Source organism: Temnothorax curvispinosus, unplaced genomic scaffold, assembly GCF_003070985.1.
Source record: "Temnothorax curvispinosus isolate PA1 unplaced genomic scaffold, ASM307098v1 QBEX01004313.1, whole genome shotgun sequence".
Classification (NCBI taxonomy): Eukaryota; Metazoa; Arthropoda; class Insecta; order Hymenoptera; family Formicidae; genus Temnothorax; species Temnothorax curvispinosus.
The window spans coordinates 1-16,224 of NW_020214093.1; the positions used below are offsets into that span (position 1 = coordinate 1).

At 42.0% G+C, this 16,224-nt stretch overlaps 2 long non-coding RNA genes across 3 annotated transcripts in view; one reads left to right on the forward strand and one right to left on the reverse strand.

The window, feature by feature from the left end:
- The first annotated feature begins 633 nt into the window (after nt 1-633).
- LOC112453413 lies at nt 634-3,055 on the forward strand. Of its 2 annotated transcripts, none has more exons than XR_003040611.1 (2): nt 634-858; nt 2,795-3,055. It is a non-coding gene; the product is annotated as an uncharacterized LOC112453413 (long non-coding RNA). The 2 variants fall into 2 exon arrangements; XR_003040612.1 differs by having other exon boundaries at nt 634-762.
- A 10,175-nt stretch (nt 3,056-13,230) lies between these two features.
- The window catches only part of LOC112453412, a 5,290-nt gene continuing 2,296 nt past the window's right edge, over nt 13,231-16,224 (reverse strand). The window contains exons 3-5 of the long non-coding RNA XR_003040610.1: nt 13,701-14,679; nt 13,452-13,610; nt 13,231-13,360 (exon numbers count right to left, since the gene is read on the reverse strand). This is a non-coding gene — a long non-coding RNA (uncharacterized LOC112453412). The remainder of the gene's footprint in view (nt 13,361-13,451; nt 13,611-13,700; nt 14,680-16,224) is intronic.

Sequence of the window (16,224 nt, forward strand, 5' to 3'; positions counted from 1 at the left end):
CGGTCTCTCGTTGAAATGATGACGGCGCAATAAGACAGGAATCACGAACCACCATGTTTGTTGATCTTTTCGCAATTTTCTGCCGATGTTAAGGCCCGTATTCATATGGCAGTTTTATAGATGTTAGCCTTAAATTGATAGAAATAAAGCTTAAGTCGTAGGCAAATAAACCAATCTTCGATTACTTTAATATGTGAGATAATTTTTCGTTTTTTTTCGTTTTCAAGACTAATAATAAACCAACAAACGCTAAAATTAGACCAACAATCATCAGCAAACGATTACGCATCGATTAGGCTTTTTTTAAATTAAAAATAAAATTTTTCCGGCTAACTTAATGCTAATTTTTCTTTTTAAATTTAAAAAAAAATTAAGAACCAACAAACGTTGTAATTAGGCCAACAATCACCAACAAACGACCAACAAACGATAAAAAAATATAAAAATTAATAAAGTCGAAGTTGACCGGCTAAGTTACCGGAGCTGGATTACAACGCTTTCTGACTTGGATAGAGGATTCTGGGGAGGATTTAGCGTTGACGCAAGCCCTAGGGAAGCATCAAGGCTAGAGGTTGTCACTAGATTTTCTCTATTGTCGAATTCTTGCAGTTCCACCGACGGAACTTCTATATCGTATCCGTCGTCATTAGTGTTGTAAAGGGGAAGGTGACACCTCCCATCAATATTTGTAACAATAGCGTTACCAAAATAAATTCCTTTAATGGATTCTAAAAAGGGAATATATCCTGTCTTCATCTCAGGGTTAGTGACGAAGGCATAAAATGGTGTTACGGATCGTGGCTCTACACGAATATGTTTAGATTCGGCAAATGGAATGCGAGAATCGTCATATTGCAAGTATTTTTTATTGAAGTTGATAATAGCATTATATTTTTTGAAAAAGTCCGTCCCGAGGATGCCATGCTGCATAAAACCGATCTCTTCTTTTACTAGATGAAAATCAACTATCTTTCCCAGCAAAAGTATTGAAATGGATCCCAATGTAAATGTAGGTTCTGCGGTTATACCTTGCAGAGAAAATATGTGATTTCTATTAATTTTGATCCCGTCTTCTACACAACTTTCCTTGATTAGATTAATGTCTGAACTTGAGTCGATCATAAAGAGACAGTTTCCTACTAAATCGGGTGATGACAGCATGACATTCGGTGACTCACCAACTCTACCTATTTTATTTATCCGCGCAGTAACGGAGTCTCTGCGATACTCTGGAATTGAACTGATTTTTGATTTTGATTCATGTGCCCAGTCACGGTTGCGTTCGGGCGGGCACCGCTTATTGCCGGAACGCTGTCGGCGTTTCCCGGATTCTTCGTTGGTAAATTTTGAAAATTTTGATTTTGTTTAGGTCCAGAAATGTTCGAAGATAATTGCTGCGAAGGATTATTTTCGTATTGAGCTTGGACAGAGCGACGGTAGGCTAGTTTTCTGCATTCATCAATGAGATGTCCAGGATCTTTACAATATCTGCAAATCTTTCCGGTCGGAGCATTTGGTCCAGGCTGACCAGGGATTAACGGTTTAATAAATGGGCGCGTAGGATTTTGCAGGATTTGTGGATTAGAAGGTTGTGCGCGATCATTAGGGTAATCCATACGAGGGGGAGGGTTTGGTTTTGCAGAGATCATTCTCTTTCTCAGTAATTCTGCTTGTAATGTCTTATTAAGTTGTATTGCGGATGCAATTGCTTCGTCAAGTGAATAAGTTTGTCCTTGTAATTTTACTCGAACTAGCAAGTCGGAAGGTAATCCGTTTATGAAACCTTCGCGGCAATCGTTATCAATATTTTGTAAATCTACGTTTTCCTCTCCATACAGGAGGGTTTCTCCATCGATTATAGCATTTCGTAATTCTTTGATTCGGTCTATGTACGCAAAAATATCTTCATTCGGATGCATATAAATATTACCGAGTTCTCCTCTGTACTGATTTAAAGATTTATTAGAACCAAAAATAGTTTTGAGATGGCGCGTTAAGGAAGCGACTGTGTGAAAATTCATACCTTCTACAGCTGTATAGGCATGATTTTGTAAGCGATTGATAATTAATTGGACCAGTTGATATTCTTGTCTGGGGGATATCAATTTAAGTGCACGGTCACACATTCTACAAAATTGATAAATAGGTATTTTATGTCCGTCGAATCTAGGAATGGAGTCTACCACATCTTTGAGACGCATGGCAGGTTGTTCGTCCACGAAGTCATTATGGGTTGAGAAAAACGTCTCATTAGAACGGGGAAGATTATCGCGAGTGGGTGAAGCTATACTCTGACTTACGATTCGCGACTGTAATTCGTTCATGTGTGTTTTTATATTTTGTACTTCCCCAGGAATGGAATTTAATCTCCCGAGTTCTTGCCGAATTCCCGCTAATATACTAGCTAGTTCTTGAACGTCAGGTTTAATTTTAAGCAATTTCAATTCTTCCTCCTTTACTTCGATTTCCTGTTGTCTCTTCCGTAAAGCGTCTGTTTGTTCGGAGAGAATCTTTTCTTTTTCAAGTACTCGCTGAAGCGCGATATCTGGGTCTCCGGTAGACATTTTGTCGTCTGTTTCGGAAGGGGTACGAGACGTTTGCGAACGAGTAGTGTACGGTGATCTAATCATGTGTACGAATATTAAGGTCTCGAGATTTTCACAAAGCTTTTCCTTTCCTGGTTCCTACAACGATTTCCAATCCCACCGCTGCCACCAATTTTTATATGTTACGTCGCGATTATTGGACAAATCGATATAAACCGCGATATAACTCTGTTCTTTTCTTCTTCCAGCACTACTACCTCGGCGTAGTGGAAAGAAGCCTCTCCTTTGTTATTTCGGGAAAGTTTGCATGCACCGACTATATCCCGGGACTGGCGAGAGGTGTCGTTGTCGGAACGGTGCGTGGAAAGGGAAAAGAGAATCTTATTCTACAATAAGGGTGTATCGCACAGGAGCAATTGGGAACATTTATCTGTATCTTTATTTTGTAGCCGGGAACCGGCTGGTGTTTTGTGACACGGGTTTTAAGGAATAAATTGTTATTGAATTTACTCGTTGCACAATGTAAATTTTTAGTAGTAGATAAGGGAGAAACGGAAAAAGGATAATTTATGATCCTTGCGAAGCTAGAGATTAATACTGAATTTATTAATTCAATCAGGTTCGATACAATCTCCACAAGTTATAGGCGTGAGAAATACAAGTTTCGCTTAATTATTAAAATTAGACTTACTATTATCGCTGGCTGTTATGGAAAGAGCGTCTCCTAATGCGTCAATAGACCCTCGAGAATCGGAAGGATCCAACCTCGTCACTCAGCTGGATGAGTTTTCGAGTAGTGGTTCGACAATTAATAAAGACAAAATACGTATGAACTTCGTGCGTAAAATAAAAGACAAAAGGCAAAAGGCTCTCGCTCCGGCTGAGTACGTATTTTTATAGGGACCGATTTGAATGCTGGCTGAATTTTTCGTGTCCTGATTTGCTAATGAGCGAATAGAGATGGTAATTATGGGAGGCTTCTATGGCTTCCATTGGTTAGAATTAATTCCTTCTAGAAGATTCTAAGGACGCTTTGGAGGGAGTCAAAGGATGCACTTGAGTCATACTGCATTAGCTCTCGACTGGTAAATATGTTATTTTTCTCGCGCTATCATTCGGACGCTTCTTCACCGAGATCCTTTGATTCCTGCCGGCATTCTGGGTGGTACAGCCGAGGCGTATTTTATATTATTATCGATCGCATTGTAGGGGACTGCGACGTCTTATGAATCATCGCATGGCAAGGGGCGGCTGCAACGTCTTGGTGAATCATAGCAAAGGTTAATATTAATATGAAAATGCGAGGTTTACGACAGAGACAATTATAATTGACCGATTTTGAAGAGTTTTGAAAAAGGGGACAAAATTTAATTTGCGTGACGTCACACTTGCAACCGCTCACTTGTCACCCTACTCTATGCCGTATGTCGTCTATATACTCTATGCCCTATGCCGTATGTAAAGCGCACGAAATCCCCTATCCCTAGCCCTTTCCCTCGTCCCTCTATCCTAACCTCTCACTTAGTCGTCTATTTACCCCTTTAATTACTTCTCACCCCTTACGTCTCTCTACTTCCCTCCACTTCTGTCGCCTCCTCCGCCGTTTACCTCCCCTCTCCTTCTATCCTACACTCCAAATCTACCCGTGAACGCAGTCGCTCGCAATCACCCACGCAACGCTCGCAATCCACATCCACTCACACACGCATCCACTAACCAAGTCCTAGTTATTACTATATTATTTATTAAGTTGAAATTAATTTAAAATTGATGTTCTTTTATATGACAACAAATTGATCGGAGAAAGATTTGATTTAAGCAAATCTACATTGTTTCCTTGCTTTGTTCGAATTACGACAGCTTTAAATGTCATGGATCCTCAGATGATTCATTGGCCAACAGAACAGGAGCTTCCATTAATAAAAGAAAAATTTAAAGCTATGGCTGGAACTGATGGTGTCATAAGTGCTCTCGATGGAACATATGTGCCAATTAAAGCGCCATCAAAAGATGCCGAAACGTACATAAATCGTAAAATGCAATACGCCATAACGCTGCAAGCAATATGCGATGCCAATTTAAAATTCACAGATTGTTATACGGGATACCCTAGTTCAGTACTTGACGCTAGGATTTTTAGAAATTCTGATATTTATCATTCGATACGTCAAAATCCAGAAAAGTATTTTCCACATGATGAATTTATTTTAGTAGATAAAGCATATCCTACTTTGAAGTGGTGTATTACTCCATATATGAATCGATAAAATTTAAGAAAACAGCAGGAGAAATTTAATACACTACTTTCGCAGACAAGGCAAACAATAGAAAGAGCATTTGCTCTCTTATTTGGCCGATTTAGACGCCTAAAATATTTAAATATGAACAGAATCGATTTAATACCCGGAACAACACTTGCGTGCTGCGTTTTGCATAATATATGCCTAGATTTTGGTGATGATTTAATATGCGAATACGTACAAGACGCACATGGACGCAATAGTAGAAAATCAACAGGAACAGATTATAAACAAGAGTGAAAATGAAAAACAAGTTGGAAATAAACGTCGGGATGCACTGTGCGAGGAATTAAATCGTAATGATGATCGATTATAATATCCTTATGCTCGGGGGGCGTTTAAGCGTTCCCCGGATTTGCGAATTGGTGCGAACTACGTGACTCGAAGGACCAGAGGAGATGTGTATCGTCTTCCCAAAACGAATTAACGAAATTAAGCAAAATGCGACTCACCGTTCGGGAGGCCGTCGCAAATGTCCTTTTTATTTTTCTTTCTAAAAAGAGTCATCATTCGCGGGAGAGCGGGGGGGGCATTAGGGTATAATATCGACGAACGTCGATGACAGAATTTATAAACAAATATTATCTCGCACTGCAGATGCAAGCATCGATGGTCGACGTAGATACTTGGCCAAAAATTGTAGGCGATTCAACCTTAGATGTACGTTAAAAAACTCCGAGATATACGAGGTAAAAAGAGAAACAAAGAAACGCCGAAAAAGAAAGTTAGCCTGGGAGTCTCTCGGAGACCTCCGCTGTGTATGTCTAGGGTTAACACAACCGTCGCGACGTCCTTTTTACACATGTTTTTAAGACAATTTATCGAAGTTTTAGCAAACATGTTAAGTAACAGGTTCACTTGATCATTGGATCACGTTTTACAGCACCAATCGGTTATGACGTTGCGCGTTACAAAAACAAATAAAATTTATATGAAGTGCCTTCTTTTTCAAGTGGAAATATCGTATTACAGTCGATGTCTAAAAGATATAATTTAGAAACAAATAGCGTCTGGCACATTATGTGCATCCCTACTCTAAATTTTAACTGCTAGGACTGCCTTCATCATAGACTCATGGTGTAGTCAAATTCGAATAGTGAAAGTGACAGTGCAAAGATGAAGCTAAAAATTACGTTTTCGTGTGTCGGGGTAAGTATTTTGTGCTGTGCATTAATAAAATTTGTACTTTAATTTGTGTAATAAATTTTTGTTTTATTTTTTAGTACAAAAAAGTTGGCGAATGGAAGATTGCAGAGGTACCTCAATCAAGGATGCAAATGCAAATGGAATTTAAGTTCACCCCATATGAGCAGATATCTCCGAGAATGAGATACCTCTTTAACGAGTCAACGTTCGAAGTGCCCGTACATATAAGGGTGAGTACATCTAAATTTTCGAGGCTGTTACTAAGAAATTTATACAAATCGATAAACCGTAACTTTATGTCACTTCGCGAATCTGATCTTTCGGCGGTATCTTTAACGTGTTTCGTGAACGAGATGTATTTTTCTTTCGTTATCGGCAGTATGTCGATCGAGTCTTCGAACACGGTAGCTATTTCTTTTATGATAAAATGCACGTCGTAGCCAAATAAATTGTGGAAAACTTGGGAATGTAATGAGAATCTTTGTAATTTAGATTACAGTTTGAATGTGCGGGACCTCTATAACGACCGGTCAGATGACAATGACCGCGTACTCGCACGTCGTCTGGCGCGAACGGTTTTTCACAAATGTGGCAGTGCGTCACGCTGTGAAATATCTTCCACTCGTCTCGCGTTAATTCTGCCATGCGAACATTACCGGACAAGATAGTCTTTACGTCGTGTGCTAAACGTCTTAGTTTCTCGGCGAACCACGTGACGCAATCCTTATCGCGACAAAACCGATACGCGGATAATGAGTCGTCGTACAAGCACCGCACGTAGTATCCTATACTAAATACCCGATGATGTTGAGACCTGAACGTGGACGTTCTCGGATCCGCATCCGTCTTCTCAAGGGTACATTCCAGGTCGGCGTATATGACATATGGAAGCTGCTCCTTCCTGCTGTGATTCTTGAAGCTAAGCCACTTGTCGTCCTCGCTCGGTAATCGGATGATACAGTTGTTTATCTCTCGGCAGTCTACACCATGGGCTTCCAATTTCCTGCTCAAACTGAAACTGAAGTAGTGTAAACATCTGCAAAAAATAATTTTTACACAATTTTTATAAAAAAAATATAAAATTATATAGGAAAGACCGGGGCAAACTCGACACTGGGGTAAACTTGACACTAAGCTTTTTGCCAATTTAAATCTATCGTAGAAACTTGCCTTTCCTACTGTAAATGCATCTTTATGTGCCAGTATTATAAACGAAATTTTGTGATATTCTGAGTTATGGTGTAATTTTTAGCGCGACATAAGCGTTTTTGATAGTAAAAAGTAATTCTTATGATCTCTCGAAAATTTCTACTTTTTCATCGAGCTTTACTCTTACGAACCTATATTGTTGGACAGGTTTGACGCGTGTTGCCTCTAGTCGGTAAAAGCGAAGGGCGAGTCTACCGGCACCTAGGCGATTAGCCGTTGCGGTGAAGTCGAGTTTTTGTTTTGTTCTAGTAGTTATTTCTATGGCAGCCCTTGTAAAGACAAGATCTCTCGTGCGCCGAATATTAATATATATAAAAATTGTTCACATTAATAAGTCTCTTGATACTTGAAAAACCTGTCTCCTCCTCACAATTGAATCCTGCTTTAATAGATTATGGACCCAGTCACTCTAACTGAGCATTTATTGTGAAAGAGTAAGTGGTTTTTCGTAGAGAAGCGCGAAAACGAGATCGTTGCGCGGAAGCCATTGTTCTTGGCGTGTGTCTGTTTTCGGGTGTCGCGAGCTCGCAATTAGAATCCGAAAATGTCTGATGAGATCTCGGCGCGGAACGTTACAAAATTTAACGGAACAAATTTCCAAGACTGGAAGTTCCAGATTAAGACATTATTTATTGCGCACGGTATATTAGACGTTGTGAAAGGTGAAAGGAAAATGCCGACCGACGAGAGCCAGGCCGCGGAAAAAAAGCTCTGGATAAAAGACAATACACGCGCGATGTTTTTTATTTTGTCGTCGATCATGTACGAGCAGTTGGAACCGCTATTAGTGTGTGATACAGCGAAGGATATGTGGGACAAAATATCTCGCATCCATGAACAGAAGTCAGCGTCGAATAAGTTGCTGCTAACGCAAAAGTTTCACGAGTATCGGATGTCTTCGGGGGACTTGATAACAAAGCATCTCGCGAAAGTGCAGAATATGGCTGCGCAATTGGTCGATGTAGGTGAACCAGTTTCGGACGTAACAATCATGGCTAAAGTGCTCGCGAGTCTCTCATTGAAGTATGCGACGTTGCAAACAGCGTAGGACAGTGTCGATCCAGAGCGGCAGACTCTCGAGAATCTGCAAGAGAGACTTCTTCGCAAGGAAGCTCGATTAACCGCAGAGGATGAAGTTCCTGGGGCCTTTGCTGCATTTAAGAAAAATAGGTGATGAATCGAGCTCGAAGGAGAAGAAGAAGATGCGCAAGCCGAGAGATCGCGAAGACATTCAGTGTTTTAAGTGCAAAGAGAAGGGTCATATCGCGCGTGAGTACAAAAACAAAAAGCGCGGGAAAAGAGACGATGACGATAGCGACTCTCGAGATTCTCGCAACTGTGCGTTTGTTGCGGAGAAGTCGAAAGCGATGGCCGGTAAAATCGGTGGAACGAAGGGCTCAGAGCCTTCGGTCAGTGTCGTTGCAGCCGTCAGCTGCGCTCGGAGCAGCCCCGACGGAGCAGCGACAGCAGCCAATAATCACGGATAACGTGATACTTGCCAAGCCTTTGATGAAGGCCAGGAAGGCGTCCAAGAAGCAGGCGGTGAGAAGAGGCCTCGCGGCGATCAAGGAAGAGGGCGGTAAGTCCACTGAGCGGGCAGCGGTCGACGGCGCGCGAGAAGCGAAGCGCCAGGCAACCCTGTAAAAAAAGTAATAAAGAGAAAAATTAACTCTATTTCGTAGCAACAATTTTCTTTTGCAAATTAGCTTTATCTATTTTGTTTTCTACACAGAGACGCCAGTCTCTTAATGTTTGGTTCGTAGTTCTTAATAACCCAATGATGTATTATTTTATGTTACGCGAGTTAAAGTTTATTTGGCGTTAACAATTCGGGTTCAACGTTAAGAATAGTTTCTATTGTCAAAATTGACAGCGCGAGCGACGCGAAAAGACAACGCGTCAGATATAAAATAAGTTTAAGTTTCGTTTTTTCTTTTCTTTTTCGTTTCTTTGTGCGTGCGGTACACTTACGCATAATGGTAGCAAGTGCAGTACCATTAATACAATTCTTCTTCATTTGCTAAACTAAACACTCAGATAATATGACGTGGAGTATGTGAGAAACGTCGATCAATAAAGATTAAACGCATTTATTTTGTTAATTCCGCAGCAAAAGCGAGATATTCGGTGTACAAAGGTTCATTTTCTTCGGATTAGTAAATAATAAAACAATACGGATTACGCGGGCTCGAGTGTCGCGATTGAGTGGCGAACTCGGTCATGTCAACCGTACTTTAGGTTACAAACCAGTAAGGCTTAAGGGCCGGCCCACACGAAAAGCGACGCTACAAGGAGAAGCGCGAGCGTAAAGCGCAATGTAAAAGCGTCTCGAGGAGATTAACGAGTTAAGGGCCGATTTGCGACAAGAGGATTAAATAGTGGAGAAATGATCGGTAATTTTCTTCGACCATTCCCCCTATGACGAAGGGGACACGCGTTTAAACATCAGGAAAGGCGGCGGAATAAATTCTACGCGGCGCGCAAAGTTGTCGATTCGGCGACGCTTGATATGAGACGAGATCAATATTACAGGGTATTTTGAAAGCGATAAACTCGATTGATCATCCGGATAGCAATCACACAAACGGCCGATACGGGCGGACCGAGAAACATCCCATGGCGCAAAGGACGATGAAAAAAGGGTGATGTCCTGCATAACGGCGCGATTAGTTGGCGGGTACCAAGGAGTTAAACCCGAGATGTATCAATCGAGTTTTTCGATAAAATGGCGCGCGTACGGGTCTCGTGAGAGCGACAAAACAAACTCCAGAGCAGTTGAGCTACTGGATCGCAAAATCGCAAACCCAAACCCCGCCGCGAGAAGCGACGACGGATTAGGGTTCAGGGGGACTCAAAAGGTACAGCGGTACCACCCGCGACGTTATCCGACCACCGGGTCGCGATATCTCGAACCGGACATTTCCCGCGAGGTATCGCGAGATGAAGTGGCCCAATGGGTCAGAGAAATGACAATAGTGAAAGGCCGTCGACATGCGATGAGCGAAACGGCAAAACGCAAACCGGAAGTCGCGAACGATCATGGGCGACCCAGGTGTGCGGATAGCGTCACCAAAACATCACCACGGGCGATAGCGAAACGCTTCAAAATTGTAAACGCAAAATTCCGTTTCCATAATAAAACAATATTCGGAACGACAGAAGAATGTTCGAAATAAAATCGTAATAGGGGAGGAAACGAAACTTCGGGTAGAACCAAATGGAATATTTGTGAAAGCGGCGAGACGAGAATTGTTCGGATCCGTTCCCCAAACGGCGCGCCTGCGAGTGCGGCAACCCGGCCCGCGCGCTCAAGCCCGCCCGGCCGGGCGCACGTGGCACCACCCCACTCGCGCGCCGCTAGCGCGAGTAACACCTGTCGCCGCGGGGCGGCTGTTGTTACTCGCAATCAAAATTCGGCAAGAAAGATACATAAGGGCGAGCCTGCCCAGGACGAGCACGTTCTCTTCTCTCACGTTGAGGCTCCCGGGTGTTAAATATACCGGCTGTAGCGATCGTGATTGAGACGAACCTTGCCTATTCCGCTCCAACCTGGAGCGAGCGGAATCCACGCACCGTTCCTCGGAACGACGTGCCACCGACTTGCGTCTGCTATTAAGCAAGGGAGAGTCTGCCCCTCCCACCCGCCGGACCGGACAAGTTCGGTCCGTGGTGGTCGTAGCACAGGCAGCTCTGCCCGCTCTAGCAGAGGCCGCCGACGACCGAGACCAAGGAGGAGAGCCAGGAGGCCCTCGCCACCACGACGACCAACAGCTGCCGGACCTGCACCTCCACCAGAGCTGTGGTGGTCTTTGATCAGGGTGACTATCCCCGAGTCGCACAGGCGAATCACACGCCCACCAGGGCTGACACTTGTGCCTGGCGATCTGAGGGCAGAAAGGCCCCTACCTCCGAATTCCTGGAGATCTGTGGGCACCCAGACCGAGGACCACAAGAAGAAGAAGAGGAGGAGCAGGGAGACGAAAACTGCACCGGCCTTGCCCTCCCTTGAAATCCCGGAGTTGCCCCTGGATAGAACTCCCCCGACTCCGGGAAAAGCAATAGACGCGAATAACAACCGCGAGAAATTAACAGTGGCTAAGCGAGCAGCCAGCCACCGGCTCCCGCTTTAGGCCACCGTATTTTTTTGAGAAGTCCGGCGCCCCTGTGCGCCGGCATAAGAGCAATCTAAAGATAAAGCCCTATCCACAATTCACGCGCTGATATGCCAAGTCATCATGTATATGTATTAAAGAAATAAAGCTCACTTTTACCAGAGCTTCGACTCGTTCGATTCACTCGCCTCAGACTTCCTCGCTCCCGACCGTTTCGAAACAAGAATTTTCCAGAAAGCGTACGTGCTTCTATGCGAATTCGCAAACGGCGAAAACACCGAAAAACTAAGGAATGTACACCGAATCTATTGTACGCAGGGGAACATGTGCGAGCGATTACAATTGACAAACGTCGAAAACACCTAAAAACTGAGGAATGTACACCGAATCTATTGTACGCAGGGGAACAGATGCAAGCAATTACAATTTGAACGCGAAAGCGAGCGAGAATCAAGACAACGAGAGTACAAAGGCCACATGCGACGGGTACGTGATAATTGGCCGGGCCAGGGCAAGAGTAGGGAAACGAGCTCGACTATAAGAGGGCAGAAAAGCCGGAGGACGAGGAGACTCCGCTTCGCGATATCAGAGAATACGGTCATCAAAGACAATTGTACAGTTTATTAGCGACACGAATTATACTCACGTTTGTACGTGGGCGGCAAAATTCCAAGTCCGGGAGGAACCGATCGGAGCACCTGTAAAGAAAACGGGCAGAATAAATTGTTTAATTACCTACTATAACTTACGATCAAAATTATTTGCACGATTCACCACGCGAAAGACTCACCCGTTCTCGTAATTCCTACCTGTCGGTGTTACCCGACCCAGCGAATAAAAAAGGCCTTCAATGTTTTATTATAAATATTATATTAATAATATCAGATTAATTATTAATTAATTTTGATGACCTTTGAAAATTTGTGTATTAAGGGATACTCAAAAAGGTCCTGATTATTTCTTATTATCAGGCTTATCAGGCTTACCTGGTTATATATAACCAGGCATGCTTGATATGGCACCAGTCAGGACCTGATCTGGCATGCCGTAGTCAGGCATGCCTCATTCATATCTGATCAGGGCCGTACATGACAACATACGTCAAAGATCGAAGGTAGGTGTTTTTTTCAAATACAGAAAATATTTATAGACTGCGTCTTTAAGAAACAAATTTAGTTAAAAAATAGTAATAAAATTTCAAAATAAATAATTTTTTTTTATGTCGGGTGAATATAAGCGAGTAGAAATTTTAGTTACTGTCTGAACAGGTCCAGATCAGGTGTGCCATAATACATAATCTGGCCCTGGTAAAGTCACCTGACATGGTCCTGACAAGATGTGTAAGGCATTGCATGTTCAGAACCGGATTTCATTTACCTAATAAGGACCATGTCAAGCGAATTTATGAGGACCCTTTTAGGCATAATATTCAGGATATCAGGACATTATCAGGATAAAGAAAAAGAACCCTCATAAGGCAAGATATAAGGGCACTATCAGAACCTGAAATGACTATTATTAATTGTACTTTTGTGATATTTATTGTTTATTTAGAAGACATATATTTTTATATTCATCCAATGTATGGACGTTACAGAGGATAACACAATAACATAAAACTTTTACAACCAAAACGAAAAGTAAATTTTCTTTGACGTGCGAACAATAAAACCGTCACATATAACTATTATAAAAACGCAAAATTATAAAAAACAAAATATTGTAATATTATAATAATATTATAAAATATATAATCTTTACTCTTATATCTTTATTTTCACAGTTATTTTTATTGTTTCTCGCTTGCCTTATTCGCTCTCGTTTGCTTCATCACTCTCATCTTTACCTTGATTATTCTTTGGCATTCCCTTCAGCTTGTCTTTATTCTTATTTTTCTTTTTGGCTAATATATTGTTATTTTTGATCATCTCTTGTTGCCGTACAAAGCGAAATTTGTCCCAGTCTTTTGCATTATTCAAAACTTTGCCCATGAGTTGTTGAAATTGTTTTGAGTTAATAGATTCTTTATGAGCACTTAAAAATAGTCCTAGAATTCAAAAATATCCACCATTATAGATGGTGAGAAAAAATTAATGAGATAAGAAGATCGAAATAATCTTTTTTGTATCTTCTAGCACCTTATAAAGATGCGTATCCTTGAATAGTTCTTTGTCCTTCATCTTTTTAACAGCTGTAAGTTTCAGAGCAACTAATCTAATCATGAAAAACCTTACGATTTCACCTAAATTTTTTGAAGTATCCTGTTTGACATTAATTTGAGACCTTATTCTTTTTCTCTGCAATAAAAGGAAATAATAATAAGAATTAATATTTAAATACAGTATTCAATTGTATTACAATAGTTATGAATAGAAAAAATAACATACAATTTTTCTCCTATAGGCCTAATCAGTTTTGAGTTTCTCATCAAAATCTGTAAAAACGTCGTATGTGGTAAGGGGAAATTTAAATTTGTCATCTTCTGCGTCTGATTCCAATTGTCCAGCAGCATTTTGTCCTGGCAGCTGTGAATTGTCCAATATGTTTTTTATTTCAATAACTTCCCTTTTGACGCGAGAAATTGGCCAAAACTGTCTTGAACTTGATTTGAATAATTGCACACCATCTATATTGACTTTCAAATTGACAACATTATTTGTGTGGAAATCTGGATTAATAGAAATTTGCAGTATATTTTTTAAACTAAAATATATAAACTCGCTAGAATCTTCATTGACTTGGATATCATAATTGGTACTAGCTGTTTTTAAAAAAGTTTTAGAACATTTTGGTAAATTTGGAAGTAAACGAGTCCTCAGGATACGCAATAATTCATCAAGTCGTGTGTGAGGTATAGTAGGATTTCCAGACAATGCCCACGTTCGTAGCTCTGTGATCTCATCAAATTCATCGTTATATTCATAGAATTCATCCTCATTATCTATACTGGGTTCTAATAAATCTATATTTCATCTGTGTTCATCCATTTCATCTGTGTTACTATGTTCATCCATTTCATCTGTGTTACTGTGTTCATCCATTTCGAAATCAGCTTGATCATTGTCCCCAATACTGTCACTGAGAATATTCTCATCATTTATATTGTTCATGGAATCCTGCGTTAAGTTTAAATTTTCATTATTATTGTTCACTGCAGTGTTTTCATCATATGAATTGTTCGATGTCCATAAAGAATTCTTGCTCATTTGAGATTGAAGCAGCAGCAGGAGAAGCCATTGAAGCAGATGAACTGTCAGATTTATTTCCATTTTCAGATGTACTACAATAAGCTTTATGTTTTCTGTGCCGCTTCACCTGTAGTCGTGTTAGCTCTTGCTTTCGTTTTCTTTTATTGTCACTCATGTCCTGTTAAACAGTTATTTAAACAATATATATACAATACATTCGACCGTAAACTCATTTTCTTAGGAATAAGAAAATGAGTAATCTCATAAAATTTCAACAACATATATATTGATGTAAATACGATGTACTTTTACTCACATGTGCAATTAGAAAAAGATTGACTGTACAAAAGATGAAATCAGTAGAGTCTATAGTTTCGAAGCCAGATATAGAGATATATAAAAAACACAATTTCTGATAGCGGTGGATTAACAGCTATTCTATAATAATAACACAGTGTGTATTATATATCTGTACACATGAGATTAATACACTGCACATCTGCACATGCCTAAGGCGGACGGACAACCCAGCCAAATACTATATAACGTCAGTTGTCTATCATTAACTTTTTGACATATTGTAGTCACGGTAATAGAACCCAAGTTATTTTAAAACATGTGTGATAAATATAAGGTTAGGTTACCTAACTTTGAACCCGTCCGCTAAGACGGTGCGCGCGCAGCTTCTCGCGCAGCCCCGAGTGGTGTTGGAGCGACTCTCGCAGGAGCAGCTACAGCGCACGGAGCGCACACTGACGCCGCAACCTCGACGCGTCGAGAAAATCAACACATGGGACATGGTCCCGTATACTTCGCGAGTCGTCACTACGCACCAGGCGGTGCGTACAGCGACGAGCACCGAACAATGGGGCTCGCCGCAGGAGATGGAGGCGATAAGGCGAGCGGCCGAGGCGTTCGACTGTGCCATCCAGGTACAGCTTACCCGGACCACCGTCCTAGAGACGGTCGTTGTGACGGCGGTGCCGCAATCCGCGGCACAGGACGAGCCGGACGAGGAAGAGTTCCGGAGCGTTTCTTCGGGGGAGGACTACTCCGAAGGACGAGAAGATGCCCCGGCCTAAGGCCAGCCCTCCATGGCGCTCCGAGGACGGATCTCGATAGGGAGCCCAAGCCCCATGACTTTTCTTTTGTTCCCTCATTAGCAACGCGAAATTATATTTATTTTAAGTTATTTCGATTCGTCCGGCGCACTTAGTTTTAAGGTTTGCGACAGCGGTCGCCGAGCAGCGGCTCACTTTATTAAAATTTTACATTTGTTTCCTTTCCGATCCAATTTTGATTTGTTTTGATTAGCAGCAATAAAGCACACGGCCTGACCTTAAACTATGATTTTTGTTTGCTTAAGCGCATGGATCGCGGTAACGCGCGGGAAAGTACGGCGGTCGAGCCACACACAACCTTCAACGCGGTCACTAAGTACCGAACCCGGAAAAGTTACGCGAGTAATAGCAACGCGGTCCGAACCGCGGGGTCACCAAAGAGGTGACGAGCGAAAGAGCGGCGCGAAACACTCACCGGATCGCGAGATAGCGCGTCAGGGTCACGAGGGGGTAGAACCGTGCACGCCGCGAGAATAACAGCGACGCGGTCTGAACCGGGGAGTTACAAAAGAGGTGACCAGCGAAAGAGCGGCGCGAAACGCTCACCGGATCGCGAGATAGCGCGTCAGGGTCACTAGGTGGTAGAACCGTGCGCGCCGCGA